The 27,704-nt window shown below is 42.9% G+C and overlaps 1 protein-coding gene across 11 annotated transcripts in view; it reads left to right on the top strand.

The window, feature by feature from the left end:
- RALYL (RALY RNA binding protein like) overlaps nucleotides 1-27,704 on the top strand; it is a 641,697-nt gene that overhangs the window by 334,176 nt on the left and 279,817 nt on the right. Inside the window, exon 1 of one of the 11 annotated variants that reach the window (XM_029063810.2) lies at nucleotides 6,601-6,619. The exons of the other annotated variants lie outside the window; for them this stretch is intronic. The gene's annotated coding sequence lies outside the window, so the exon portion shown is untranslated. Of the gene's footprint in view, nucleotides 1-6,600; nucleotides 6,620-27,704 lie in introns of those variants that run through there. 11 annotated transcript variants of the gene reach the window in all.

Consider the following 27,704-nt stretch of genomic DNA (forward strand, 5'->3'; position numbering starts at 1 on the left):
TTCTGTCTCCAAGGCCTGTGCTCTATCCACTAGGTCAAGTTGTTTCTCAATGTCTACATGAGTGAATGCTTGGATGGTTTTGTTACTCTCCTGCATAGAGGCAAAGGACTGAACCAGGTAATAATTTTGATATATGACTAATCAGTTAAGCACTTAGGATGTGCCAAGTGCTGTGGAAAATACTGGGGTAGGTACAAGGTAATCTGACTAGATAAAGTCTGTCCCACTGAAGGGCTCACAATTTAGGAGATAGGGAGAGCCAGTATTGAATCCCTATTTTTCAGGTGAGGAAACTGTGGCACAAAGTGTTTGTCACTTGGCCAAGATCTTACAGCCAGCAAGTGGCCGCACTGGGACTAGGACACAGGTGTCCTCAGGCCCAGCGTTATGCGGCCTCCCTAGTCACTTGTGATGATCTGCTAGCTCATAAACCAGTCCTGCTTGCTGTGCTAGTTATGTGTCTGTGTGAAGTTCAAGAGTTCCAAGAATGCCTGAGGTCAATCTCAACTAGCCCCCTGAAGGGAATGAGGACATTTTCACAGGAAGAGGACTATCCTAGAAATATCCTCTGCAGTCTTCACTAATGGACTCGCAGAGGACTAGAACTCAGGGTATGAGAAGATGTTAGAAGTTCAGAGGCATGATGGCAGAGCCCAGGCTTGGAAGTCAGAGGATCTGAGTTCTAAACCTGGCTCTGCCACTTGCCTGCTATGTGACCTTGGACAAGTCACTTCACTTCTCTGCCTCAGTTACCTCATCTGTAAAATGGAGATTAAATCTTACATGCGCCTACTTAAACTGTGAGTCCTATGTGGGACAGGGACTGTGCCCAATCTGATTAGTATTTACTCATTCATAGAATTTATTGAGCACTTACTATGTTCAGAGCACTGTACCAAGTGCTTGGAATGTACAATTCGGCAACAGATAGAGACAATCCCTGCCCAATGACAGTCTAAATGGGGGAGACAGACAGGAAAGCGAACTGTCACTCCAGCGCTTAGTATGGTGCACAGCGCATAGTAAGCACTTAACAAGTACCACGATTATTATTAAATGGGCCTAAAATTATTGTGTGAGCCAAGTGGAATTTTGTCATTCTAACGATTTTGGTAAACTGCTCACTGGGTATATTTAGGAAATTGGAAAAACACCTCTAAAAATATTCTCTTAAACTTGCAGAATCTGCCTAGTGAATTACTGCTCTTAGAAGGTCTTAATCAAATACCATTAATTGGTTTATTGTCTCTCCTAATAGTCCATTGAATTGAAATTTGTGATTTTCATTTTGAAACTTAATTATCATTATGCAATAGCAGTTTTATAATAACAAAAATGCCTGGCAAAATTAAGTAATCACTACTGGCAGTCACAAATCCCTGTTTGTAAGGCTGTGCAGTTTAAACCTAACTCATCTCGCCATTGTTTCACTTTCAGTTAATTAGGATACTGCGTAGCTGACGAATTAGGAAGGCCAATTTTTTTCTAATTGCATAGCTGTCTTCTCTTATTGTACAATATGTCCAAGAGGATACAAATGGCATAGAAATCTATTGATGACGCACTCGTTCACCGGGGACTTGCTTCTGAGTCTGTGTGAGAATCGGACGGTGGAAGCAAGTTTTACCAGCTGGTTGTTGCTGCCACCTAGTTGCCGAACACAGTCCAGTAGGAGGACAGCTTTGACTTGGCGCTCAGACACACTCCCTCATTTGGCCCAACAGCAAATAATAATACTGTTGGTATTGGTTAAGCGCTTACTATGTGCAGAGCACTGTTCTAAGCGTTGGGGTAGATACAGGGTAATCAGGTTGTCCCACGTGAGGCTCACAGTCTTCATCCCCATTTTCCAGATGAGGGAACTGAGGCACCGAGAAGTGAAGTGACTTGCCCACAGTCGCACAGCTGACAAGTGGCAGAGCCGGGATTCGAACCCATGACTTCTGACTCCCAAGCCCGGGCTCTTTCCACTGAGCCACGAGCTCAGCCCAAACACATCGGATGAGCAAGGAAAGTTTCTGTCTAAAGGTGGGATGCTGGGAAAGGGTGATCTGGGGAACAAAAACTTCACACAATTGGCTTTAAAGCTCTCCATCACCTTGCCCCATCCTAACTCATCTCCCTTCTCTCCTTCTACATCCCAGCCCGCACACTCCACTCCTCCGGTGCTAATCTTCTCACTGTGCCTCCATCTCGCCTGTCTCACCACCGACCCCTGGTCCGTGTCCTACCTCTGGCCTGGAACACCCTCCCTCATACCCTCCCTTCTCAAATCCGCCAAGCAATCACTCTTCCCCCCTCTTCAAAGCCCTACTGAAGGTGCACCTCCTACAAGAGGCCTTCCCAGACTAAGCCCCCTTTTCCTCAGCTTCCCCTCCCTTCGGTGACACGTTGACTCACTCCCTTTGCTCTTCCCCCCCTTTCCGCCCCACTTATATACATATGTATATATCTGTAATTCTATTTATTTATACTGATACCTGTTTACTTGTTTTGATGTCTGTCTCCCCTCACTCCTACAGGGAATGGGGACATTTTCACAGGAAGAGGACTATCCTAGAGATATCCTCTGCAGTCTTCACTAATGGACTTGCAGAGAACTAGAACTCAGGGTATTAGAAGATGTTAGAAGTTCAGAGGCGTGATGGCAGAGCTCAGGCCTGGAAGTCAGAGGATAGTCCCTGCCCTTGTGGGCAGAGATTGTCTCTATTGCTATATTGTACTTTCCAAACCCTTAGTACAGTGCTCAGCACACAATAAGGACTCCATAAATATGAATGAATGAATGAATGAATGAGTGAAGCTTATAGTAGGGAGGAAAGGCATTCACTCCAAATGACTGGCTTAGCAGGTGCTGACTGGAAGACCACAGGTTAAGAGATGCTCTGGCTGGACATGCTCTATTGTTTATTTTTGTTTTTCTGTGGGATTTGCTAAGCGCTTTCTTTGTGTGCAGCCAGATACTAAGTTAATCAGGTTGGCCACAGTCCCTGTCCCACAGTAAGAGGGAACAGAGGTATCGATTCCCCATTTTACAGATGAGGTAACTGAGACACGGAGAAATTAAGTGACATGCCCAAAGTCACACAGCCAACAAGTGGCCGAGCCAGGATTAGAACCCAGGTCTTTCTAACTCCTAGACCCTTGCTCTTTCCTCTGCGCCATGCTATGTTGCCTCTACCTGCTCTATGTGTGTGATCCCAGAAAGACGAATTAACACTCCGCCCAGCCAAAGAGCCGTTCTGGCTCAGGCTGAATCTTTCCTACCCAAAATGGTGATGGTGGTGAGACCTTGCCCCCCTTCTACCTCACCTCACTTCTCCTACAACCCACCCTCCATACTTCACTCCTCTGGTGCTAACCTTCTCACTGTGCCTCACTCTTACCTGTCTCGCCATGGACCTCTGGCCCGTGTCTTGCCTCTGGCCTGGAATACCTTCTCTCCTCAAATCTGCCAGTTACTCTCCCCCCTTTCAAAGCCTTTTTGAAGGCATATCTCCATCAAGAGGCCTTCCCAGACAAACCCCCAGTTTTCCTCATCTCCCACTCCCTTCTGCTTCACACTGACTTGCTCCCTTTCCTCTCCCAGCCCCCCACCCAGCCCCTTAACACATGTATCTATCTGTAATTTTATTTATTGATATCTGTTTATTTGTTTTGATATCTGTCTCCCCCTCTCTAGACTGTGGGCAGGAACTGTCACTATTTATTGCTGTATCGTACTTTCCAAAGTGCTTAGTGTAATGCTCTGCGCACAGTAAGAACTTAATAAATACTAATGAATGAATGAATAAGACTACTGAGGATTCGTTTAGTCAATGGGGACTAGCAACAACCCCCTTGCAAAGTCTCCTGAGTTAAACTGTTCTAAGTCTTCCTTGTGGATAAGGGTTAATCCTAGTATTTCAAAGGGAAATAACTCAGAAAAATGTTTTCAGTATCTCAGGAGAAAACTCCTCCAGGATATTAATTTCTCCTTGAAGCACCAGGAAATGAACAGGTCAGGTAGTCAATTGATGGAATTTATTGAGCACTTGCTATGTACAGAGCATTGTGCTAAGAATTTGCAAGAGTAAATGAGAGTACTAGATCCCTTCCTGAGTTATTTCCCTTTGAAATACTAACCTGGGGTGAATAAAGGGTACAAATTCAAGTGCAAAGATGATACAGATAGGAGAGGGAATAGGGGAAATGAGGAATTAGTTAGAGAAGGCCTCTTGGAGGAGGTGTGATTATAATGAGGCTTTGAAAGTGGGGAGAGTGACTATCTGTCAGATATGAAGCAGGAGGTAGCTTCAGGCCAGAGGCAGAACATGAATGAGTAGTCTGTGGTAAAATAGATGAGATAGGTATACAGCGAGTAGGTTGAAGTTAGAGAAGCGAAGTGAATGTGCTGGGTTGTAGTAGGATCTCAGTGAGGTAAGATAGGAGCGGGCAAGGTGATTTGAGTGTTTTAAAGTCGATCAATGTTAAGGAGCTTCTATTTGACATTTAGGTGGCTGGGCAACCACTGGAGGTTCTCGAGGAGTGGAGAAACATGATGAATATTTTTTAGAAAAGTTATCTGGACAGCCAAGTGAAGTATGGACTGTAGTAGGGAAGACAGAAGGCAGGGAGGTCATTAAGGAGGCTGATGCTGTTGTCCAGTTGGGTTAGGATTGATTAGTGCTTGGATTAACGTGGTAACATAATTACTGTAGTTGGATAATTCTCTTGAAGTGGGGAATTGTGTTTCTTTTGCCTTTTGCTACACTGAAATTCCTTGTTTTGAGAAGAAAATTCAACCACTTTTAGTTATTGTATTCATTAGATATTTTGTTTCAAGCACTGTGCTGTGCTTAGTACAATGCTCTGTACACAATAAGCACTTTGTAAATACCACTGATTGATTGCTAAATCCTGGAGTAGATATGAACAGATCAGATATGATCCCTTTCTGTTTGGTGCTCACAATCCAAGTGATGGTAAACAGATAAAGACAATGGTTAAAATAGATTGCAAACAACAGGCAACAGAATCAACCAGCCAAGAAGACAGTGTCAAGATAAATCAATAAATAGTTCTTGGAAATGGGAGTTTACAGACTCCCCACTGTTCACTGTAAACAGTCATTACATACTGTCTCTGTCTCCCTGCTAACTTCTTGCTCTTGCCCCTTCCTTCTGCCTGGAACTCTACCTCCAGCAGGCCACTGCTCCCGTCATGTTCAGAACCCTTCTGAAGCCACATCTCTTCCAGGTAGCCTTCCTTTATTGATCTCTCATGCCCACCCCTGCTCCCCCTACTTCTACTCTAGCACTTTCACAACACATCAACACTTAGCTTCTTGCATCCTGCTGTTGCACTTTGTGTACATATTTTTAAACTCTTTTTTTCCACCGACCTATAATTTTATTTAAGTGTCTTTCTCCGGAGTTAGATAATAAAATGCTTGAGTACCTAGTCTACTAACTTTATTCAATTCTCCAAAGTGCTTTGTACAATTTTTGGCCCAAAATTAATGCTCGATAAGGACTATTGACTGATAGCCTTCTGGTAGCTTGTGTCCTACAGTTCTGGGGAAGATGTGGGCATGGATGATAAAGGCAGAACCTAGAGCTGGGTCTCAAGGGAGCTGAAAACCACATACTAATAATGATAATAATAATAATGGTGTTTAAGTACTTACTTTGTGCTAAGCACAGTTCTAATTCCTGGGGTAAATACAAGTTAATCAGGTTGGACACAGTCCCTGTCCCACATGGGGTTCACAGTCTTAATCCCCATTTTACAGTTGAGGGAACTGAGCCACGGAGAAGTAAAGTGACTTACCCAAGGTTACCCAGTAAACATGTGGTGGAGCCGGGATTAGAGCCCAGGTCCTTCTGATTCCCAGGCCGATGCTCTATCTAGTAAGCCACACTGCTTCCCAGGGATTGATTGAGTCACTGTGTCAATCCCTGCCCACCCCATGTCATGCAGGAAATGGGGCTCCTGACACATTGGAGGAGGCTAGAGCAGCAGCCATAGGCTTCCCGATGGTCTTCGAGTTGGAAAGGCCATCCTCTGCTGCCCTGGAGAAAGGGCTGCTGAGAAGGCTGGATGGCGTGGGGGCTGGGCAGTTCCCTTCCAGGGTGAGGACCTTGCACCTCTGAAGGAGCAGCCTAGCTTCACACTGTTGCTTCGTCTCCCTCTGTGCAGCGTTCATGAAAGGACTGTCTCAGTGTTTCAGGAGCAGCAAGAGACCTCGGGTTCAGGTCTTTCAGCCTGAGCTCTGTGGCAGTGGAACAGCCCTGTGCCGGGCCTGAGCGGCTGGAAGGGAGGGGGGGCCGGGACGGGGCTGGGACTGCTACCATGGCAACCATATGGGCTGTCCATAGGACGGCTAGGCCGCTTCCCCCTGGGGGCGGCGGGGTCCCCTCAATCTGACAGTCAGAACCGGGGCCTCTTGTACCTCTCTCAAGATCTCCAGGACCTAGCTCTTCCCCTTCTGAAGTGGATTAGCCCCCGACCTGCATGGCTGGATACTCTTCTGCCTGGGTTCCTGGTGGGCAGGGGGCAGATCCTCAACACGTTAGTCGGCGGACCGCAGATGTTCCGGACCGTTGTTCCAAATTTGGCTGGCTCGGAGCCTGGACAGGTAATCACACAATTGGATAACACACAGATCTTCTCTCCTCGGTGTTAAGCCAGTGTTAAAAGAGGATTAGAAAGTCTGTAGATTTTACAAATACCTCTTGTGCACTGGCCAGGGCCATTAGCCCCCTGCTTCATGCCCTCGAAATTGAAACCCCCTGAATGGGTACATGGGAAGGGTCTGAATGGGTCTGAGTCTTTCCTGGAGCCCAAACTTGTGACCATCACTGATTAAGTGGCTGGATGGAAGAAACACCAGCAAAACCCAGTGCAAGGCCAAAGAGTCAGAGGACCCGGATTCTAATCCCTGCTCTACACCTGCCAGCTGTGTGACCTTGGACAAGTCACTTAACTTCTCTGTGCATCAGTTTCCTCATCTGTAGACTATGAATTTAATTAATGGTTTTCCCTACAACTTACTTAGACTATGATCCCTGAATACCTTGAATGTAGCCCAGTGTTTTAGTGCTTGCTGGGCACATAGTAAGTGCTTAACAAATACCAGTTATAATTATGAATTGATTGGTAGGTGGGTGGAGAGATGAATAAAGGGACAGGTGGATGGACCAATAGGAAAATGCACATGAGGGTGGATGGATACAAAGATAGATGTCCCTTCCTTAGTCCCGATGCAGGGCAGTTGTCCTGGCCCCCCTCCCATTCATATTGCTTCCTAAGGGGAAGCAGCATGGTGCAATGGATAGAGCACAGGTCTGGGAGTCAGAAGGTCATGGATCCTAATCCCCATTCCACCACTTGTCTGCTGTGTGGCCTTGGGCTAGTCACTTCACTTCTCTGTGCCTTAGGTACTTCATTTGTAAAATGGGGATTAAGACTGTGAGGCCCATGCAGGATAGGGACTCTGTCCACTCCAATTTACTTGTATCCATAACAGCTCTTAGTTCAGTGCCTGGCATATAGGAAGTAATTAACAAATACCACAATTATTATTATCATTATTATTATTGGTCAGAACCCTAGATAGTTGCCACATCACAGGGCAGCCAAGGAAGGTGGGTTGCGCAGTTGCCTTCATGGTCTGGACCCACAACCCCAGCTTCCCCTTGTTTCATGGCTGTAACATGGAATTCAGCTTGCTGGAAGGAATCAGATCCTGGAGGGTACAGAGACGTGGTCCTTTGCTCAGGGGTCGGGGAGAGATTTAAAAGGGAAACTGCTGCCTTTTGACTCCTCCGTGTCCTAACGCTATGGCCTAGAGGGGAGAGCAAGGGATTGGGAGTCAGAGAACGTGGACTTCAATCCTGGCTTTGCCATTTGAAAGCAGTGTGACCTTGGGTAAGTCACTTAATAATAATAATAATGGTATTTATTAAGTGCTTACTATGTGTCAAGCACTGTTCTGAATGCAGGGGTAAATACAAGGAAATCAGATTGTCCCATGTGAGGCTCACAGTCTTAATCCCCATTTTACAGATGAGGTAACTGAGACACAGAGAAGTTAAATGACTTGCCCAAAGTCATACAGCTGATAAGTGGCAGAGCTGGAGATTAGAGCCCACAATTTTTGACTCCCAAGCCCATGCTCTTGCCACTAAGCCATGCTGCTTCCCTGTGCCTCAGTTTCCTCATCTGTAAAATAGGGATTAAATATCCATTCACCCTCCTATTTAGACTGTGAGTCACCTGTGGGAGAGGGGCCATTTCTGGCCTGTTTAGTTTGTATCTCCCCAACTCTTAGTACAGTGCTTGACACACAGATTAAGCACTTTACAAATGCCACAGTTGTTATGACTGCAGAACCCCACACCAGATTAGTTACCCAAGGCTCCACACACTACTGGAGATGCTCCCAGATGGCCAGAGAGAGGGCTGGCTAGATGACTGACCAGATTCTCTCTGTGAATAAAATTCCTTGGAATCTCAAGTCAAAAGGAGGACAGGACAGCTTTGTGGGACTTCGTCGGGATGGTCTAGTGGAAGAAGCAGAGGATTGGGAGCTGGGAAACATGGGTTAGGTCCAGAGCTGTAACTGGAGTCCTGTGAGACCATAGGAAAGTCATCTTTTTTTATAATGGTATTTATTAAACACTTACTCTGTGCCAAGCACTGTTCATTCAATCGTTGGTGTTTGTTAAGCGCTTACTATGTGCAGAGCACTGTTCTAAACGCTGGGGTAGATACAGGGTAATCAAGTTGTCCCATGTGAGGCTCACAGTCATCATCCCCATTTTACAAATGAGGTCACTGAGGCACAGAGAAGTGAAGTTACTTGCCCACAGTCACACAGCTGACAGGTGGCAGAGCTGGGATTTGAACCCATGACCCCTGACTCCCAAGCCCATGCTCTTTCCACTGAGCCATGCTGCTTCTTGTATTTATGAAGTGCTTATGGGGTGCAGAGCACTGTGTTCTAAGTGCTGGGGTAGATACAAGCAGCATGGCTGAGTGGATAGAACATGGATCTAGGAGTCAGAAGGTCATGGGTTCTAATCCCTGCTCTGCCCCTTGTCTGCTGTGTGACTTTGGGCAAGTCACTTCACTTCCCCGTGCCTCAGTTACCTCATCTGTAAAATGGGGCTTGAGACTGTGAACCCCACATGGGTCAGGAGCTGTGTCCAACCCGATTTGCTTGTATCCACCCCAGCGCTTAGTTCAGTGCCTGTCACATAGTAAATGTGGTAAATAATAATAATAATAAAGTTGGTATTTGTTAAGCGCTTACTATGTGCAGAGCACTGTTCTAAGCACTGGGGTAGATACAGGGTAATCAGGTTGTCCCACGTGAGGTTCACAGTCTTCATCCCCATTTTACAGATGAGGGAACTTGAGGTACAGAGAAGTTAAGTGACTTGCCCACAGTCACACAGCTGACAAGTGGCAGAGCCGGGATTCGAACCCATGACCTCTGACTCCCAAACCCGGACTCTTTTCCACTGAGCCATGCTGCTTCCCATAGCAAGGACCACAATTATTATTTAGACTGTAAGCCCGTCAAACGGCAGGGACTGTCTCTATCTGTTGCCGACTTGTTCATCCCAAGCGCTTAGTACAGTGCTCTGCACATAGTAAGCGCTCAATAAATACTATTGAATGAATGAATGAATTATTATTTATAATTATTATATAAGATAATTAGATTGAACACAGTCCCTGTACTCAGATGGGGCTCATAGTCTAATAGGAAGGAGTTGGATTTAATCCCTGTTTTATAAGTGAGGAAACTGAGGTCCAGAAAAGTTGTGATTTACCAAAGTTCTCACAGCAAGCAAGTGGCGGACCTGGGATTAAAACCCAGGTCTTTTGACTTCCAAGCCTGGATTCTTTATACTAAGCAACACTACTTCCTTTACTTAATCTCTCTGGGATTCCATTTTTTTCATCTGTAAAGTGGGGATAAAATATATCGTGAGCCCTATTTGGACTGTGTCTAATCTGATAATTTTTTGTCTGCCCCAGTGTTTAGGCACATGGTAAATGCTTAATAAATGCCATGCCATAGTTTGGGTGTGTTGATTCATTCAGTAGTTCATTCAATCATCTTTATTGAGGGCTTACTATATGCAGAGCACTCTACTAGGCACTAGGAAAGTACAATTCAGCAATAAAGAGAGACAGCCCCTGCCCACACTGGGTTTAGTCTAGAAGGGGGAGACAGACATCAAAACAAGTAAACAGGCATCAATATAGAGTTATAGTATATACATGAATATATACATATATATATGAGAAATAGTGTGGCTTAGTGGAAAGAGCAAGAGCTTGGGAGTCAGAGGTCATGGGTTCTAATCCCGGCTCTGCTGCTTGTCAGCTGTGTGACTTTGGGCAAGTCAATTAACTTCTCTGTGCCTCAGTTACCTCATCTGTAAAAAGGGGATTAAGATTGTGAGCCCCACGTGGGACAACCTGAACCCTCGTATCCACCCCCAATACTTAGAACAGTGCTTGACACATAGTAAGCGCTTAACAAATACCATAATCATTATTATTATACATGAGTGCTGTGGGGTGGGGGAAGGGGGCAAAGGGAGTGAGCAAGTCGAGGTGACGCCGAAGGGAGGGGGAGCTGAAGAAAAGAGGGGCTTAGTCTGGGAAGGCCTCTTCAAGAAGTAGTGTGGGCAAGTGGAAAAAGCACGGGCTTCAGGGTCAGAGGCCCTGGATTCTAGTCCCAGATTCCCCACCTTTCTGCTGCATGATCTTAGACATGTCACTTAAATTTTCTGTGCCTCAGTTTCTTCATTTGTAAACCGGGGATTAAATACTGTTCTCCTTCCTACTTAGTCTGTGGGACAGAGACGATGTCCAAATGAGTATCTTGCAAATATCCCAGCATTTAGTAGAGTGCTTGGCAAATAGTAAGCACTTAACAAACACCTTTTTCATTATTATTATCATCATCATCATTATTACTATACTACAAGGAGACTCCTGTTTTCCTGAAAATAGTCTTTATTAATTTTCAAGCAGTCATCGGCTGAAGGAATAAAAATAGTAACAAAGCTTATTGGGATTTAGGATATTTTTGTATTTAGAAATATAAATTTTTTTTTACAAAAAGTGGATTGTCATCAAAAGTTCCATAGTGAAGTCAAATGTAAGCTACTTAATGTCAGGAATTGTGTCTACTAATTCTATTCCCTCTTCCAGAACTTTCTACAGTGCTCTGCACAGAGTAAATGCTCAAGTAATGCCAGTGATTAACTAGGGAATGTCTTTCTATGGAAAGGGAAGTCAGAATCCAGTAGGCAATGTCACCTTTTTGGTAGAGACAATTCCTTTTTATTTTAATAAGGTCAGGAACATCAGTGTGGAATGTCAATGCTTGAAATGACCTATTCAAGTGAGGAGATAGAGGTGATATCTTCCAAGGAGTGATAGCTTTCTTATCTGGAATGCATTAGAAGAACCGTATTTCGGATTGATGAGAGCAAAATAAAGGTTGTTTAATTCCATTAAGGCAACAGGTGTCTCTGGGTACTAAGTATTAAATATGATTCGCCAAGTATCACAAGGAGTCATTTTTTTCAAAATGTTTCAATTCCTTAATCATTTCCCTCTAAAACATTGGTTTAATCAACAAGCTAATATATAATCTGCTTCAATATGAGAGTAGACAAGAAGAGACAATCATGGCAAAACTATGTAGAGGACTTCTATTTATGCTATTTCCTTTTATCATAATAGGGGAAAGAAGATGGCAATAACATTAATCAATTTAAAAAATCTAAAGCTAGCATTCTTTCTAGCTCAGCTGGGAGTCACATGGTAGACTAGTAATACCCTTTTCCTAGCTTGTTTTAAAGTGGTCATTCATTCATTCATTCAGTTGTACTTATTGAGCACTTACTGTGTGCGGAGTACTGTCCTAAGCCCTTGGAAAGTACAATTTAGCAACAAATAGAGACAATCCTTGCCCACAACAGGCTCACAGTCTAGAAGGGGAGAGACAGACATCAAAACAAGTAAACAGGCATCAATAGCATCGATATAAATAAATAAAAGTATGGATATATGCACATCATTAATGAAATAAATAGAATTATAAATATGTACATATATACTCACAAGTGCTATGGGAAAGGGAGTGGGAGTGTGGGGAGGGGGAGCAGGGGAAAAGGGGGGCCTAATCCGAGAAGGGGGCTCAGTCTGGGAAAGAGGGTCGTAGAGTGACGTATGGAGGCTCCAGGATAATGAATAGCACATCTGCCTTTAGCTTCATTATCCTGTCTTCCCTACCCCTCCAAAGAAAATGTTGCCTTCAGGCCAGGGAACTTCCAGCACTAACCTGTAAATCGGTGACAGCGATGGAATTTAAAAAACCCCAAGCAATTTTTTAGAATCTCTACTGATCTGATCACATTCTCCTTGACAAATTGATTGATTATTTCTTGACTTCCAAATGGCAACCATGTTGAAAGCAGCTAGATTCTCTCTGCCATGTCTAGTCTGTATGGTCATTGTAGGCATGGAACATGTCTCCCAACTCTGTTGTATGGTACTCTCTCAATTGCCTAGTACAGTGCTGTGCATATAGTAAGTACTCAATGTGGCCTTTGAGTCAGAAGAACCTGGCTTCTAATCCTGGCTCTGCCACTTGTCTGCTGTGTGACTTTGGGCAAGTCACTTCACTTCTCTGGGCCTCAGTTATTTCATCTATATAATGGGGATAAAGACTGTTAGCTCCATGTGGGCCAGGGACTGTGTCCAACTTGATTTTATTGTATCTACCCCAATGCTCAGTGCAGTGCCTAGCACACAGGGCTTTAAGAAATACCATAAAAAATACCATTGATGATCCAGGAGGCACAGAATTTCTGAACTGGGTTACAAAACCACAGATAGTTTCCCAAGCACATAATACGGTGTTCTGCAAACAGTAAGCACTCAATAAATATGAATGAATGAGTGAATGAACCAAGGATTCAAGGAACATGAGGTAAAGTCTGTTGGGTTTTTCTTCAGGCAATTTCCCCATCTCAAAGGATCCCTTTAAACTCCCTAGATTCACTCAGCCTAGTGCCTGGGTTTTTACAGTTAATTTATTTCCTGTGTATTAAGATACACCTGAAGCATGGCATAATGACTTTAGAGATTGATCCCAGTGAAGCATTCATCCCATCTGGTCCAAAGGGGTTTTCAGGGTCCTACCTGCACTGGTGTTCAAGAGCCATCAAAAAATTGAATGTGGGTTAGAAACTATTACCTGAATCTTAAGAAGAGCTTTAAGACATACTGATGAAGAAGCAACCAAAAGTAAGAAATCGGTACTGTAAGGAGCATTGTCTTAATGTGTTTATTTGTTAACAGCATCCAGGTTGAAATCAACTAGATTCACTCTCCCATCTCTAGTTTGTAAGATCATTGTGGGCAGGGAATGTGTCTACCAACTCTGTTGTATTGTACTCTCTCAAATAGTAACTGCTCAATGTGGCCTTGTGATCATCTGCTTCTGCCTTGTGCTAGTGAGTGCAGCTTGCTGAACTGCTGTTCAGTTGTGTCTCCTGTAGTAAGTCCAGGCCTCACAGCCATGAAGGAAACCTGCTCCAGCTTTGTAGACCTTCATGGATAAAAACTGTAACTGAGAGAAAGAAGGCAGTCTTAAAGTCTGAGAATTCTGGAAAAGGGGAACATCTTGGCTTCTCTGGGTATCAGTGCAGGTCAGTGTCTGCATGTAAGTCTCTATCAGTCCCAGAATGCTGTGGGATGGTCCTACCACAATGGAGTGAGAACTTAGGTGCTCAGGGAATATTGCCTCTAATTCCTTAAAGAGATATGCCTACTGAAGCTGATTTTCTGAAAAGTAGGGAATTGCTTCCTTTCTCCCCACCCCCAAATAGTGGGACAAATTAAGGGCCGAAGTAGGACTTTGATTACCGTAGCCAAATTATAGAGGAAATTGATATGGAATAATCAAGCATATTGGAAAGAGAAGACTGTTTTTCATTAGAAGTATTTAGTACATTGCCCTTTAAATATATTTTTAAAAAATCAGTAACTAAAAATAAGCTGCTTTAAATGGATAATGCTTGTGGGAATCTTCTTTCTATGTTTTCTAAGTAACTGCTAAATTCCTTATCCCTTCCACTGAAGCTGGGTTGAAGTAAGGTCATGGATTTCACTGACTTTTTATTTTATGTGAATTTTTTTCAGAAATGCAATTACAACAACCTCTATGGTTTCTTTGATTCATCTTCTGTTACTCTAACCCATTATTTTCAACTTGCCCAAATGCAACGTATTTGACAGAGGTAGAGTAATAATAAACTTGGAGCAGTCTATCCCAATTAATGAAGTGAGTTGAAGTATCAATTAGTTATTATCAGAAGGAAGTTTGACAGAGTATAGTAAGGAGCAGAAATCAGGGTTGGCGTAAGCAAATTATACAATTTGGCAAAGAAACTAAAAGAGCAAGCAACTATATAAACTAAGCTAAAACCCTCAAATCAGATCTTGCTTTTGCTAGCCAAAATTTGTTCTGCTGTGTAAGTTTAGTTTCTTTCCTGGTGTCTTGGAAATGAAGTCCTAAACAGAAGGTAATATTTAATATTTGGTAATACTTGTAATATTTGATTCAGTATGTGGTTGGTGGGAAGGACAGAATGTCTGAAAATCTCCAAGATCCTAAGCTTGGTTAGGTTACTTATTGAGTTCCTTTCCAGTTTGGAGCTATACCTCCCCACACTATTTCCCCACCCTACTACTCTTTCAGCACCTCCCTGTCACCTAAGAACTTGGGTGCTCCCTCCTTCCTTCCCTCCCCTGTATCACTCATTTACGTATCTCTGTATTTTGTTGCTTCCCACCTCGTATCTACTAACTCTCTTGTACCTCTCCCAAATGCTTAGTTCAGTGCTCTGACTAGTTGCTCAATAAATACTGTTGTTTGATGGATTTAGATCAATAATGGTATTTATAGAGCATTTACTGTGTGCAGAGTACTTACTATACTAAGCACTTGGGGAGAATATAGTAAAACAGAGTAAAGCAGAGTGAACCCCTCTTGGCAATTGAGTAAGGAGGTCTAATTATGAATCTCTTGAACCTCACTTGGGGAATTAAGGAGAACTGCTATGGATAACCTCTCATCTAAAAACAGGGGAAAAACATGTCCAAAATAGTGTACTATAACAGATACTATTTCCATATGTACGGTTCTTTCAGGATTGCAAAGTGCTCTTTTTTTCTATAGTATTTGTTACACACTTACTATGTGCCATGCACTGTAATAACCAATGGGGCAGATACAAGCTAATCAGGTTGGAGACAGTCTATGTCCCACATTGGGCTCACAGTCTTAATCCCCATTTTACAGATGAGAAGTCACAGTCACAGAGAAGGGAAGTCACTTGCCCAAGGTCACAAAGCAGATAAGTGGCAGAGCTGGCATTAGAACCTAATTCCTTCTGACTTCCAGGCCCATGCTCTATCTACTAGGCAACACTGCTTCTCTATTAGCTCTTCTTTTAGCATCTAGTATGTTTCACCACCTTTTGTAAGGAAAATGCAGACTTGCATGTTTACATCTGCAGACTCAAGTTAGCATCTCTCAATGAAATAATGTGGAGAACTGCAAAGAGGATAGAAGATTCAAGGTTTTAATGAAATCATTCTATAGATTCATTGCAAAGTTTCTTCCAAGACAAGAATATGTCCAGTTAAAAGTTCATACACCCATCAAAGCATTCAAATTTCAAATCATCATCCTTTCATATGGGATTCAACAGGATTAAAGTGAGCGTAAAATGTAAATGTCAAAATATTATCCCTGCTCTATTGTCCGATAAAAAGGTTAGGGATGGGCATGCCAAGTCTGAAGAGACTTAGGTAGCTACAGCAGCTCATCCCAGAAGCAGTCCTATGGTCTGTTGGGTGTGTGGTGAGTTCTATTCTCTTTGGGCACAGTCCACAATGTCGTGGTCCCCAAATCAATCAATGGCATTTATTGAGTGCTTCCTGGGTACAGAGAACTTACTAAGTACTTGGAAGAGTATGGTACATAGAGTTGGTAGACATGTTCTCTGCCCTATAGAGCCTACAGGAATTGACTGTAAGAAATATCTACTGGATTACTCTGGATCCTTGCATGCTCTGGCAGGTGGGTATTTACTCACATAATTGCCTTCAGCTCCTACATCTACCTCCCCACACATTTTAGAGGAAGAAATTAAGTGGGGGTTTTTTTGCACCACAGTCCAGTAATTATTCAATCACTGGTACTCATTGACTGCTTACCATGTGCAGATCACTGTACTACGTGCTTGTGAGAGTACAGAACAGCAGAGTTTGTAGATATGTACCCTGCACACAGAAAGCAGCACCCTGCAATGAGGGAGGCAGGGTGTTGGGGGAGGATGAAGAGGGGAAGGGTCAGAATAGATAATGCAACAGACAGGCTGTTGGCTGGGAAGCTTCTTCTTTAAAAAGACTTCAGGAAAGGAAGAGAAGAAGGGAGGATTGATCAATACTTTGACTGCCCATAGTATGCAGCACTTGGGAGCACTTCCTTTTCTTTTTGGTGTGTTCCGTTTAGTTTCCAAACAAAGATACCTTTAGTATTCAACTCTTCTAACAGGCATTTTGGAGAGCCCCTGAACATAGCCATTTCTCTTCACGTAGAGCAAACTCCTGACCAAAGGCTTAAAAGTTCTCCACTAGCTCTCTTCTTCCTTTTCTATTCCCTTCTCACTGTATTGAGAGCCTGTATCTGGAACATTATACTAAGTGCCTGGAAGAATACAACAGATGTAGAAGATGGAATCCCTGCCCTAAAGGAGCTTACAATTTAGCGAGTTTTTTTCTAACAGAATGTCACTTCATGCCCTAGTTTCCTCTGCCACTCTCTCAAGAGTTGTTGGAAGGGAAAAATGATATCATTCATGGGTTAGCACTTCAGGAAAGTAAATGTACTGTTTAAGCTCATGATACTTTACAGTATATACTTATCCTTCATTTAAGAGGGTGATTGAAAAAGCCACTGAGGGACCGGGAGTACCAACCACACCATGCGTGCAAATCAAGACTCTCTCATGCATTTCTCTCATGTTTTGAACAAGGTTTTCATTTTGCCTCTTTTTCTTGCCATCTTCTTGAATCTTCTGCTCAGAAAGTGTTGCTCCTTTCTTGATTGCAGTGTGTAAAGCTGTCCTTATGCCTTGATGACCTAACTTTCAGTTGGTGTATCACAGTTCCTGACATTGCTGTTTTCTCTATCCTTAAAATATTTCCTTCATCCTCCTTACTCTGGTTCCCCGTTTCAATTTATCATACAGCTGGTTTGGGTAGCCCACCATCATCCATCATCCAGTGAAACTGTGTCGGGTATTCTGTTCAGTTTAGCTTATCACGTGATATTGAGTATGACATTTGATCCCAAGTGCCTTAAGGGAGGAACTGTTTTTAACTTCATTCATTGAATGTATTTATTGAGCACTTACTGGGTACAGAGTACTGTACTAAGTGCTTCGGAGAGTACAATACAGCAATAAACAGCGGACTTATAGTGTTTTTTTGTATTCCCCGTGCTCCTTGTATAATGCTCAGCACAAAGTAGGTACTTATTGATTGTTTAATTGTTTTGAGGAAAAAGTCTGCAATGTCAGCATACACACACTACCTCGTTCTTGTCTATCTTGCCATCGACCTCTAGCCCATGTCCTGCCTCTGATTTGGAAAGCCCTTCCTCTTCGTATCTGACAGACAAATGCTCTCCCCACCTACAGAGCTTTATTGAAGGCACATCTACTCCAAGGGTGCCTTCCCTGCCTAAGCCCTCATTTCATTTTCTCCCACTCCCTTCTGCATCACCCTGGTTTGCTCCCTTTACTCACCCCCGCCCTCCAGCACACAACAATTATGTACATATCCATAATTTATTTATTTATATTAATGTCTGTCTCCCCCTTCTAGCCTATAAGCTCATTGCGGGCAGGGAGTGTGGTTTTTATATTGTTAAATATTACCTTCCCAGGCGCTTAGAGCAGTGCTTTGCACATAGTACTTGCTCAATAAATATGATTGATTGAGCAGAGTACAACCTAATTAGTAAAATAATCCCTTTAGAATACTGTTTTGAATGTACACACTCACTTACTGAATTCTTCTAAAAGACTCTGCCAGATCCCACCATATGGTAAACTCCTTGTGGGTAGGGAACATGTTTAACACTCTGTTTTACTATACTGCACTAAGCTCTTAGTACAGTGCTGTACACACAGTAAGCACTCAATAAATTGGTTGATGCAGCTGGGTAGGAAAATTAATAGGCCCTAGCCACTTCACCAAGTATTTCATCCCTCCTGTGCATTCAGTTCTTTGGGATCTAAACACAATCCATCCTTTTCTCTATTATCATTAAGGGGAAGGAATCATTCCATAGGTCTGCCTACTCTCTTGATTATACCATGCAATTTTAAATTTTAGTTTCCCTCTTACATTTCTCTTGAAATTAATAGGGCTTTTCAGTCCATATTTCCAGAATATAATAATTCTCAAACTCAGTTTTATCACTAGCAACTTTCCCGGTGTCCTCAGCTATCACTTGATTCCTTTTTTCATTTTTCACTACTTCCTCCTGGAAAATTATACATCTTTAAATGAGTCCAAGATCTCAAGGTTGCCAAAAAATATGCTTAATAACAACATTGGATCCTTTCCTCTTAGTATTAGTTGTATGTATATATTACATAGGCCTAATTGGGATATTATTTTTAGGGAATGACCTGGACATTTACTTCTAATCATCTATGTAATTTTGTTTCAGTTTTTAGCTTAGAAATCTGGTGTGGTATATCTGGGTATAAGTGTTGAACAAAAACTTGATTTCAATTCCTTTAGTTTTATATTCAATCTGGATTATTTCTATCCATTTTTATATTTTCTACCATCCTGTTTCTTTAGAAATCACAGTTTTATTCTTTGTTGTCCACTAAATGTTGCTCAAATACACTGCTGCTCTTTTTAACCAAATATATTTATAGGGATATATACATATATACGTATACATATATACATATATACGTATATATATATATATATATACACGTATATGTGGCTTTTTAAAATTCCTTTTATTCTCTTGCTTATGCAAACTATTGTAAAGCTATTCTATTGATTTTTAACAATAATAGATTGTTCCTAACACAAGACACCTTGTGATTGATGACAACACCTTTTTTCCTACCTCAGTGTTATTTCCATTTCCATTCTATTGTTGTGTTTTCTTATTTGATCCATTTCAACCCAATTCTGATTATCCTCTGCCACATGACCTTATTTATCATTTTTTTCTATACCTTGAAATATAATTAATTTCCCACAGCTGCTTGACAAATCTTAATGTTTTTATTCAAATCAGCTCATCCACCTTCAGTGAGTTGTTTGTTTTTCTTCAGAAATCCCATAATAATAATAATAATAATAATGTTGGTATTTGTTAAGCGCTTACTATGTGCAGAGCACTGTTCTAAGCGCTGGGGTAAACACAGGGGAATCAGGTTGTCCCACGTGGGGCTCACAGTCTTAATCCCCATTTTACAGATGAGGGAACTGAGGCACAGAGAGGTTGTGACTTGCCCACAGTCACACAGCTGACAAGTGGCAGAGCTGGGATTCGAACTCATGAGCCCTGACTCCAAAGCCCGTGCTCTTTCCACTGCGCCATGCTGCTTCCTAATTCTTAATTAGGATTCATAATTCATAATTCTTATTCCAATTACTATTTGATCTTCATTAAATCAATCAGTGGTATTTATTGAGCACTTCCTGTGTGCAGAGCACCGTACTAAGCACTTGGGAGAATACAGCAGAATTGGTAGTCACATTCCCTGCCCACAATGAAAGATTGTATGAGAGGTCCAAAATTTGAAGCACTGACTTAGATTCTCTAAAATTGACTTAAAGCACTGTTAGGTGGGTTGTGAAAGTTTCATCGTCTGCCCGTCACCTTTCACAAAATCATATTTTCCCAAATGGCTGTTGCAGAGTTGTAGACCCTGTCTCAGCCATTTCTCCTCTCTAATGGAGGAAAACAGGATTTCAAAGAGCTTCAGTTCGATCCAGTCCAATTTCCAAAGCAGTGCTTGGCAATACAACAGGAATCTGGAAGCTGTTGCTCGGCTTTTCCTAAATAAAAATCAGGAAAAAAGCCTCCCCCGGTAGTGTGTTTCACTCTGTCTCCAATTGAATCTGCAGAGAAAAAGTGTGTGTTTTTATATATAATTGGAGTTTTCAACTCTTTAGGACAGGTTTCTCCTACCAGTATTTTTTTCATTTATGAGATCATAGATTTTTGTGAGGAGAAAGTAGTTCTTGTTTCTTTAGCAAAAGCAGGTGGGAAGCATAAAGAAAGTACATGTTAATGAGCACTTGGGTTGTTCCCGTCAGCAGGAAGAAATGAACATAAAAATAATATTATTTTTAAAGTGAAAGGAATTTTGCTGGGCCACCTATAAACTGAAGTACTGGAGTTAGATGCTCTACTGGGCAAGGAAATTTCTTATTTTCAGTTGCATTCAACCTAATTGTATAAATTGGTCAGCCGAAAATATTTCTATTTATTCACCCAACTCCACCTTACTGAACACATAAAAAGTCTTCCAAATGGATCTCCATAATGTTCATGGCTGTGATGAGAGATACTACGTATCTGGTGAGTTGATGAGCTGAAGAAAAGGGACTGTGTCCCCGCTACCCAGAAACCACCAACGAGGGACTTAGATATGGTATATTTCTTGATCTCATGCCTGATGAAGCTTCTGACTCCAAGCAACTCACAAAATTTATCGGCCTTGTCATCAGCATCGATGCTGCCACAGTCTCGATAACAAACCTGCCCAATAGCCCATAACTATTGTTACTGAATTGAAAACTCTGGAAATGCAGAGACTTTGTTGGGGAATAGTGGAGTTACAAAGGAAAAACAGTTGGAGATGAATTGTTTTTTTCAAAGAAGGGCCTTAATGCATTTATATGGCCTTTTATTTCACGCTAATTGACTTCCTCTGAACTATTTAGTGGAGAAATATGACTCCAGGTCCTCAGAGGAAGCTGCATCCTTTATCCTGAAAAAGTCAGTCGTTTTCCCAGCAGAGATGGATTTGCAGTCTTCTGAGTAGGCAAGAGCAGACTGACTAATATGGTTAGCTCCTTTGGATTCCACTTGTTTAATGTGTTGTGGTGAACTTAGATCTTTTCTTTGTTGTTTTTATGTGCGAGAAATTGCTTCAATTGAAATGAACCTCTTTCTTTAACTTGTGCTTGTTACAAAGGTTTAAGGAGAACATTTTAAAAGCATATCTCGCTGTATTTTTCTGTCTCAAACCTGATTATAGGTTGTTCACGGTTGACCCTGTTTTTTGTATTAAGGTTCTGTTTACACTGGGGAACCAAACTGGCCTTACTGCTTAAGTTTTGCACATGGCGATACACTAATTAACTTCACTTTCTATGTCTGCTGCTGTAGAGTCTGTATGGGCAATGGGGCACATTAAGTAGCTTTGGTCTCAGAGGGAGAGTATATCTCTTCCGTGGGAGTGCTTAGAGATGCACTTGGGCAGATTAACTAGGGATGGAATGTTTAGTATTGCATTTTGGGGATCCTGGAACCGAAAGGCCTGTTCTCTCCTCGAAGGGAGCCTTTTATGTTGGTGTGTTCTGAAGGATTTTGAAACTTTCAAAAAGGAATGCAAACAGATAATGACAGGGATGGAACCCCTAGAAGCTGTACTTTTGCATCACATGGGCCACCCCAGGAAGCTTCTTGTGGGCATGGAATGTGTCTGCTTTTTGTTACAGTGTACTCTCCCAAGTGCCTAGTGCAGTGCTCTGCACACTCTAAGCACTCAATAAATATGATTGACTGACTGAACCCCTAAAGTTAGCTTTGTCCTGGTCCCAAATCAATCAGTCATGTTTCCCCTAAGGTTAGCTTTGTCCTGGTCCTAAATCGATCAGTCATGTTTATTGAGCATTTACTGGGTGCAGAGCACTGTACCAAGCACTTGGGAGAGTACAATATAGCGGAGTTGGTAGACCCATTCCCTGCCCATAATGAGCTTTTACAGTCTAAAGGATCTATATCTTTGTCTATATTCCTCTGGCAATGGACTTCTGTGGACTCAGTTACCCCCAGAATGGAGTCCACTGGGGGACCAGAAACTGTGACTGTTCTTTGTCCCTAGATTTCTTTTTCGGAGCTTAATACAGTACCCTATTAGTAGTATGATATTTGTTAAGTGCTTTCTATGAGCCAGGCACTGTTCTAAGCATAGGGGTGGATACAAGCAAATTGGGGTGGACACAGTCCCTGTCCCATGCTGGGCTCACATTCTCAATCCCCATTTTACAGATGAGATAACTGAGGCCCAGAGAAGTGAAGTGACTACCTTAAGGTCACGCAGCAAAAAAAGTGACCAAGCTGGGATTAGAACCCATGACCCTCTGACTCCCATGTCCTGCTCTATTCATTATGCCATGCATCTTTTCGCTGTTCATAGTAAGTGTTCAATAAATACTGTTATTATTACTCCCCTGATGTCTTTGGGGGAACCCTGGACTGTAAGGGTGCACACTGGCCCCAGGAGGTTGTTCAGCCATCCAGGCTCCTGGGGAGAGTCCAATCTGACCCAGATCTCTAAAGGAGCAGCTAGGTCCTGAGTCTGGGCCTAATAATAATAATAATAGTAGTAGTAATTGAGGTATTTATTCAGTGCTTACTGCGTTCTTGGCACTGTTCTAAGTGCTGGGATAAATTCAAGCAAATTGGGTTGGACACAGTCCCTGTCCCATGAGGGGCTCACAGTCTTAATATCCATTATACAGGTTAGGGAACTGAGACACAGGCAATAATAATAATAATAATAAATTATTATTATTATGGTATTTGATAAACACTATGTGCCAGGCACTGTACTAAGTGCTGGAGTGAATACAAGAAAATTGGGTTTGACACTGTGTCCAGTGTCCCATGTGGAGCTCCCAATCTCCATTCCCATTTTACAGATGAGGTGACTGAGGCACAGAGAAGTGAAATGACATGCCTAAGGTCACACAGCAGACAAGTGGCAGAGCTGGGATTGGAATCCATGACCTTCTGACTCCCAGGCCCATGCTGTATCCACTAGGCCATGCTACTTATCCAATACCAAGCAGATACAAGCTCCGGGACTCTGGCCTTGCCCCACTGCTGGGCACGCTGTGGGCCTCCTGCAGGGATTCCACCCCCAAAACTGGAAGCAAACTGAATAACTATGGGATTGAAAGAGATGCATTCTGTTGGGGAAAGAAAACTGGCTCAAAGAAACCAGGGGTAGTGTAATTAGTGCAGCTAGTGCTAGGATTATTATTTTACAGTTTGTAAAAAAAAAAAAACAAACAAAAAAACTTGAAAGAGTAAGTGTGCAGCGACACATTCAAACACTACAGAAGCAGCCTAGTGGAAAGAGTATGGGCCTGGGAATCAGAAGAGCTGGGTTTTAATCCTGGCTCCGCCAATTGTCTGCCATATGAACTTGGGTAAATCTCTTAATTTCTCTGCCTCAGTTTTCTAATCTGTAAATGAAAAGATTCAATACCTGATGTCCCTCCCCATTAGATAGTGAGCCCCAAGTGGAACAGGTACTATGTCTGATCTGGTTAACTTGCATCTACCTCAGCGCTTAGCACAGTCCCTGGCACTTAGTAAACTCTTAACAAATGCCATTATTATTATTATAATTACAGATGACAATATGCTCTTCTTAGTGGTAAAGTGTCATTCCAGTGGGGTACCAACTCAAAGATTTTGTACAACTGTGTAAGGGGCAAGTTGGGTGTTAAGGAGGACAGCTACTGCACTGTTTCTCCAGGATCCTGTTACCACTATTAGATGCTATTAGATTACCACTATTAGATTAGATTAGAACACAGCCTGACCCAGTTATGTCATTTCACATATTAAGGTTTTACTACAACCATTAGTGCCGATGTCCTGATAAAGGCTATTAGCAACAAAAAAAAATCAAAATCAGGAAGTATCTAGATTCTCAGTTAAAATCGGACTAACTGATCAACAATAATAAGTGATTACTATAATAATAAAAATGAGAATAGTGGAATTTGTTAACCATTTACAATATGCCAACCACTGGGGTAGATTCAATCAGATCTGATGCAGTTCTGGGCTCACCATCTAAGGTGATTTCAATGAATGGATCAAGGGATGGAGAAAAAGCCCTAAGGATTGCATACAATTCAGTTGTAACCAGAACACATCAAAATAGGGCTCTGGCAAGAAAAGGAGAGCCACAGCTGCACCAGCCTTCCCATTGGTCTCTGCTCTCCCAGTGAGCACTGTGGGGCTCTAAGCTGGTACTTGAGCCGGGGCTGGGCTGGAGAGACTCCATTCAGTGCCTACAGGCACTCCCTGCTCATGCCCTCCAGACCCCTAGTAGTGCCAGCCCGTGCCCTCCCACCCTGGTATCCCCCATCCTGAAGATTTGCCCAATATTCCCTGCCCACAACGAACTTACAGTCTAGAGTCCATTTACCTTCAGCACCCAATCTCCCAGAGACACTTTTAGCTTAGGATGAACAGCTTGGCCTGCATGATTAACCAACAATACGCTAAAATAATTTCTATGTGCCTCCTAATTTCTCATACTTATTCAACAGCTAAAACTTGAAGAGTTGTATGGCAAACATTACAGCAATGATCCTGTAGTAGAGAGGGGAGAGGTGTGAGCCTGTTGGTTTCAACAACCAGTTTCCACACCTGCTTCTATAAGCCCCATTCCCAAAGCTGCAAGGAAAACACACCCTCATTAGTCCTTGTATTATTAAGGCCCCATTTCAGAAGTTAGTCTCCTGGGGAGAGAGACTCTAACTGCAACATTTCTATTCCAGGAGGACCTGCTTTTAACAAGCTTGCTTATAGCCTGAACTACCATGCTGAGTCAACCCTTTTCCAGCTCAAGCCAGATTCCCATTATCTGTGTGGAATTCATTAACACCTTCCTCCCAGCCAACACTCCCCCAGTGAGTGGCCTTGGCAGTGGGGAGAGTGCACAGTGCCTCATTAGACAGGCAACTATAATGAGGAATTGTAGTGTTTCGAGTTCCACCGGCCAATAGCTGAAGGGGAGGCATGGAGACCTGAGCAGAGAGTTGCAAGGAAGGGGCATTTCTGAAATCAACCTTGTCTTCCTGGGCTCTTCCGCCACTCACCAGGAGAACCTGGCTTTCCCTTGAAAATCAACTTCAGCAGGTGGGTTACAGTGGCTGCCAGAGCCTGAATGACTTAACCGATGAAAGTGGCAGGCCGACTGCCAGCTAGGAGGCTGCCATTCCATTTTTGTTCGTCAGGTCTTTTTGGTCTCTGGCAGCTTCTATCATTTCCCAGCTGCTGGAGTTGATTTTCAATGTCAACCAGTAATACTGTGAGCTCCTTAAAGCATCCGACAACTTATGTACCACTCTCCTGGAGCGAGATTTCACCTCTGGTGAGTTGGTGGTCACATACAGTCCCTGTTGCATAGTGGAAGAGGAAGGGAGATCAGGTATACTAGCTTCATTGAACACATGTGGAAACTGAGGTTAAATGACTTGTTCAAGGTTACACAGCAGACCAGTAGCAATGCTAGGTTTAGATCTCAGAGTTCCTGCCTCCCAGGCCTGTGTTCTTTCCATCAGACTATGTTGCCTCGTTTGCTTTATTTTGCAATTTACTTTGACAATTTATTTTTACAAAGCCAATTTACTCCACAGTTTTCAGCCTCAGGGCCAGAGGGTGTTTAGTTCCTGCATAGAAAAATACTTGCTCTCTGCTGGGTGAAGAGGGACCACTTCCCCAATTACAGACTTTCCTCTTTGGGCCCAAGTAGCCAAGATGGACAGGGTCACTGTTGATGGAAAGGTAAATCACAAACAGGAGTGTCTGCCAGGACAGATATAGATTCGGGCATCTGCTCCTTCTAATTAATCAGCCTCAGGGATTGACATGGGATTTTGGGACAAGCCTGTCTGTGTGTTTCTGTTGAAACACAGAAAAAATGGGCTCCTCAGTGGTACATCTGCTAACTCAATGTCAAGGCAGAGGGTATGTTAGGTCCTGTAGCAGAAGGAAAGCTATCCTCTAGGTTTCCCCTACTAGAACTCAGATCACACATCACACTCCCCCGGTCCCAACACTCCCCCAGTCCCAACCTAGTCACTCTGCCTCAATCTTGTCTATATTGTCTCTGACCCCTTGCTCTCTGGCCTGGGACTTCCTCTCCCTTCATATCCAAAAGACCACAAACTCTATCCACCTTCGAAGCTGTTCTAAAATCTTACCTCCTCCAAGACCTTACCCGACTAAGCCCACACTTTCCTAATTCACCCTCTCTTCTGCATCACATATGCACTTGGGTCTATTCTTCCCAAGTTCTTTGATATACAGCCTCAAACACTTACGTATATATCCTTATGCTCTGCTGCTTCCCCTGTCTATAGTTTTTTTTTAATCTGCCTCCCCCACTAAACTGTATGCTCCTTTAGGATGGGGATCATGTCTACCAACTCTTTTGTACTTTACAAAGTGATGAGTACAGTTTTCTGCACACAGCAGGTCCTCAATAAGTACCATTGATATATCTGTTATCAGGTCAGCAAGTTGCAGGCAGGAAATCTGACTCATCTCAGAATTTGAGCTAAATTTGATGAGAGTGGGTATGAAGAGCAGGAGCAGCTTTGCCACCAAATCAATTTATGTTCCTCCTATAAGTAGGAGAGGCTGCTGGCTGCCTCTACCACAGAGACAATGCTATGTTCCATTTGGGTCGATCGAACAGGATTCCTGAATCCTAATTAATCAATCAGTCAAAAGTACTTATTGGGTCCTTACTATGTGCAGCGTGCTGTACTCTGAGTATTTGGAAGAGTACAGCCACAAAGAACTTTTTTATGGTATTTGTTAAACACTTACTCTGTGTCCAATGTTATTCTAAGCACTGGGTTAGATACAAGTGAATTAGACTGCATGCAGTCCCTGTTCTGCGTGGGGCTCACAGTTTAAGTAGGAAGGAGAACAGGAGAACTGAAGAAGAGAGAAGTTCAGTAATTTGCCCAAGGCCACAGAGAAAGCATTTGGCAGAGCCGGGATTAGAACCCAGGTCCTCTGACTTCCAAGCCTGTGCTCTTTCCACTAGACCATGCTGCTTACCCCACTTCTGGGCCCCCATGAGTTTCCACAGGCTTGGAGGCCCAAAATGTAACTGAGGGGATTTCTATTCTTCACAGGGCTGGAGCTGACAGAAGCAGCATTGCCTAGTGGATAGAGCCTGGGCCTTAGTTACTTCTCTGTAAAATGGGGATTACAACTGTGAGCCCTATATATGGCGTGTGGGGGGACGGACTATGTCCAACTTGATTACTTTGTATCTCCCCAGGGCTTAGAATGGTGCCGACCTTGTAGTAAGTGCTTAACAAATACCATAAAAAAAGCATTCTGTTTTGGTGACCTTCACTCCAGGGAGTCATGGTGAGAGGACTCCCACTTCTCCGACCCTCCCTGCCTCAGTTGATCTTGAGGTTTGACTCTACCATTGATTGGAAACCCCCAAGAAGACCAACAGCAGTGGGGTGGAAAATGCTCCCTCTTCCTTCAAACCCCCCAAACT

The sequence above is a fragment of the Ornithorhynchus anatinus genome, chromosome 4 (assembly GCF_004115215.2).
Source record: "Ornithorhynchus anatinus isolate Pmale09 chromosome 4, mOrnAna1.pri.v4, whole genome shotgun sequence".
NCBI classification, from domain to species: Eukaryota; Metazoa; Chordata; class Mammalia; order Monotremata; family Ornithorhynchidae; genus Ornithorhynchus; species Ornithorhynchus anatinus.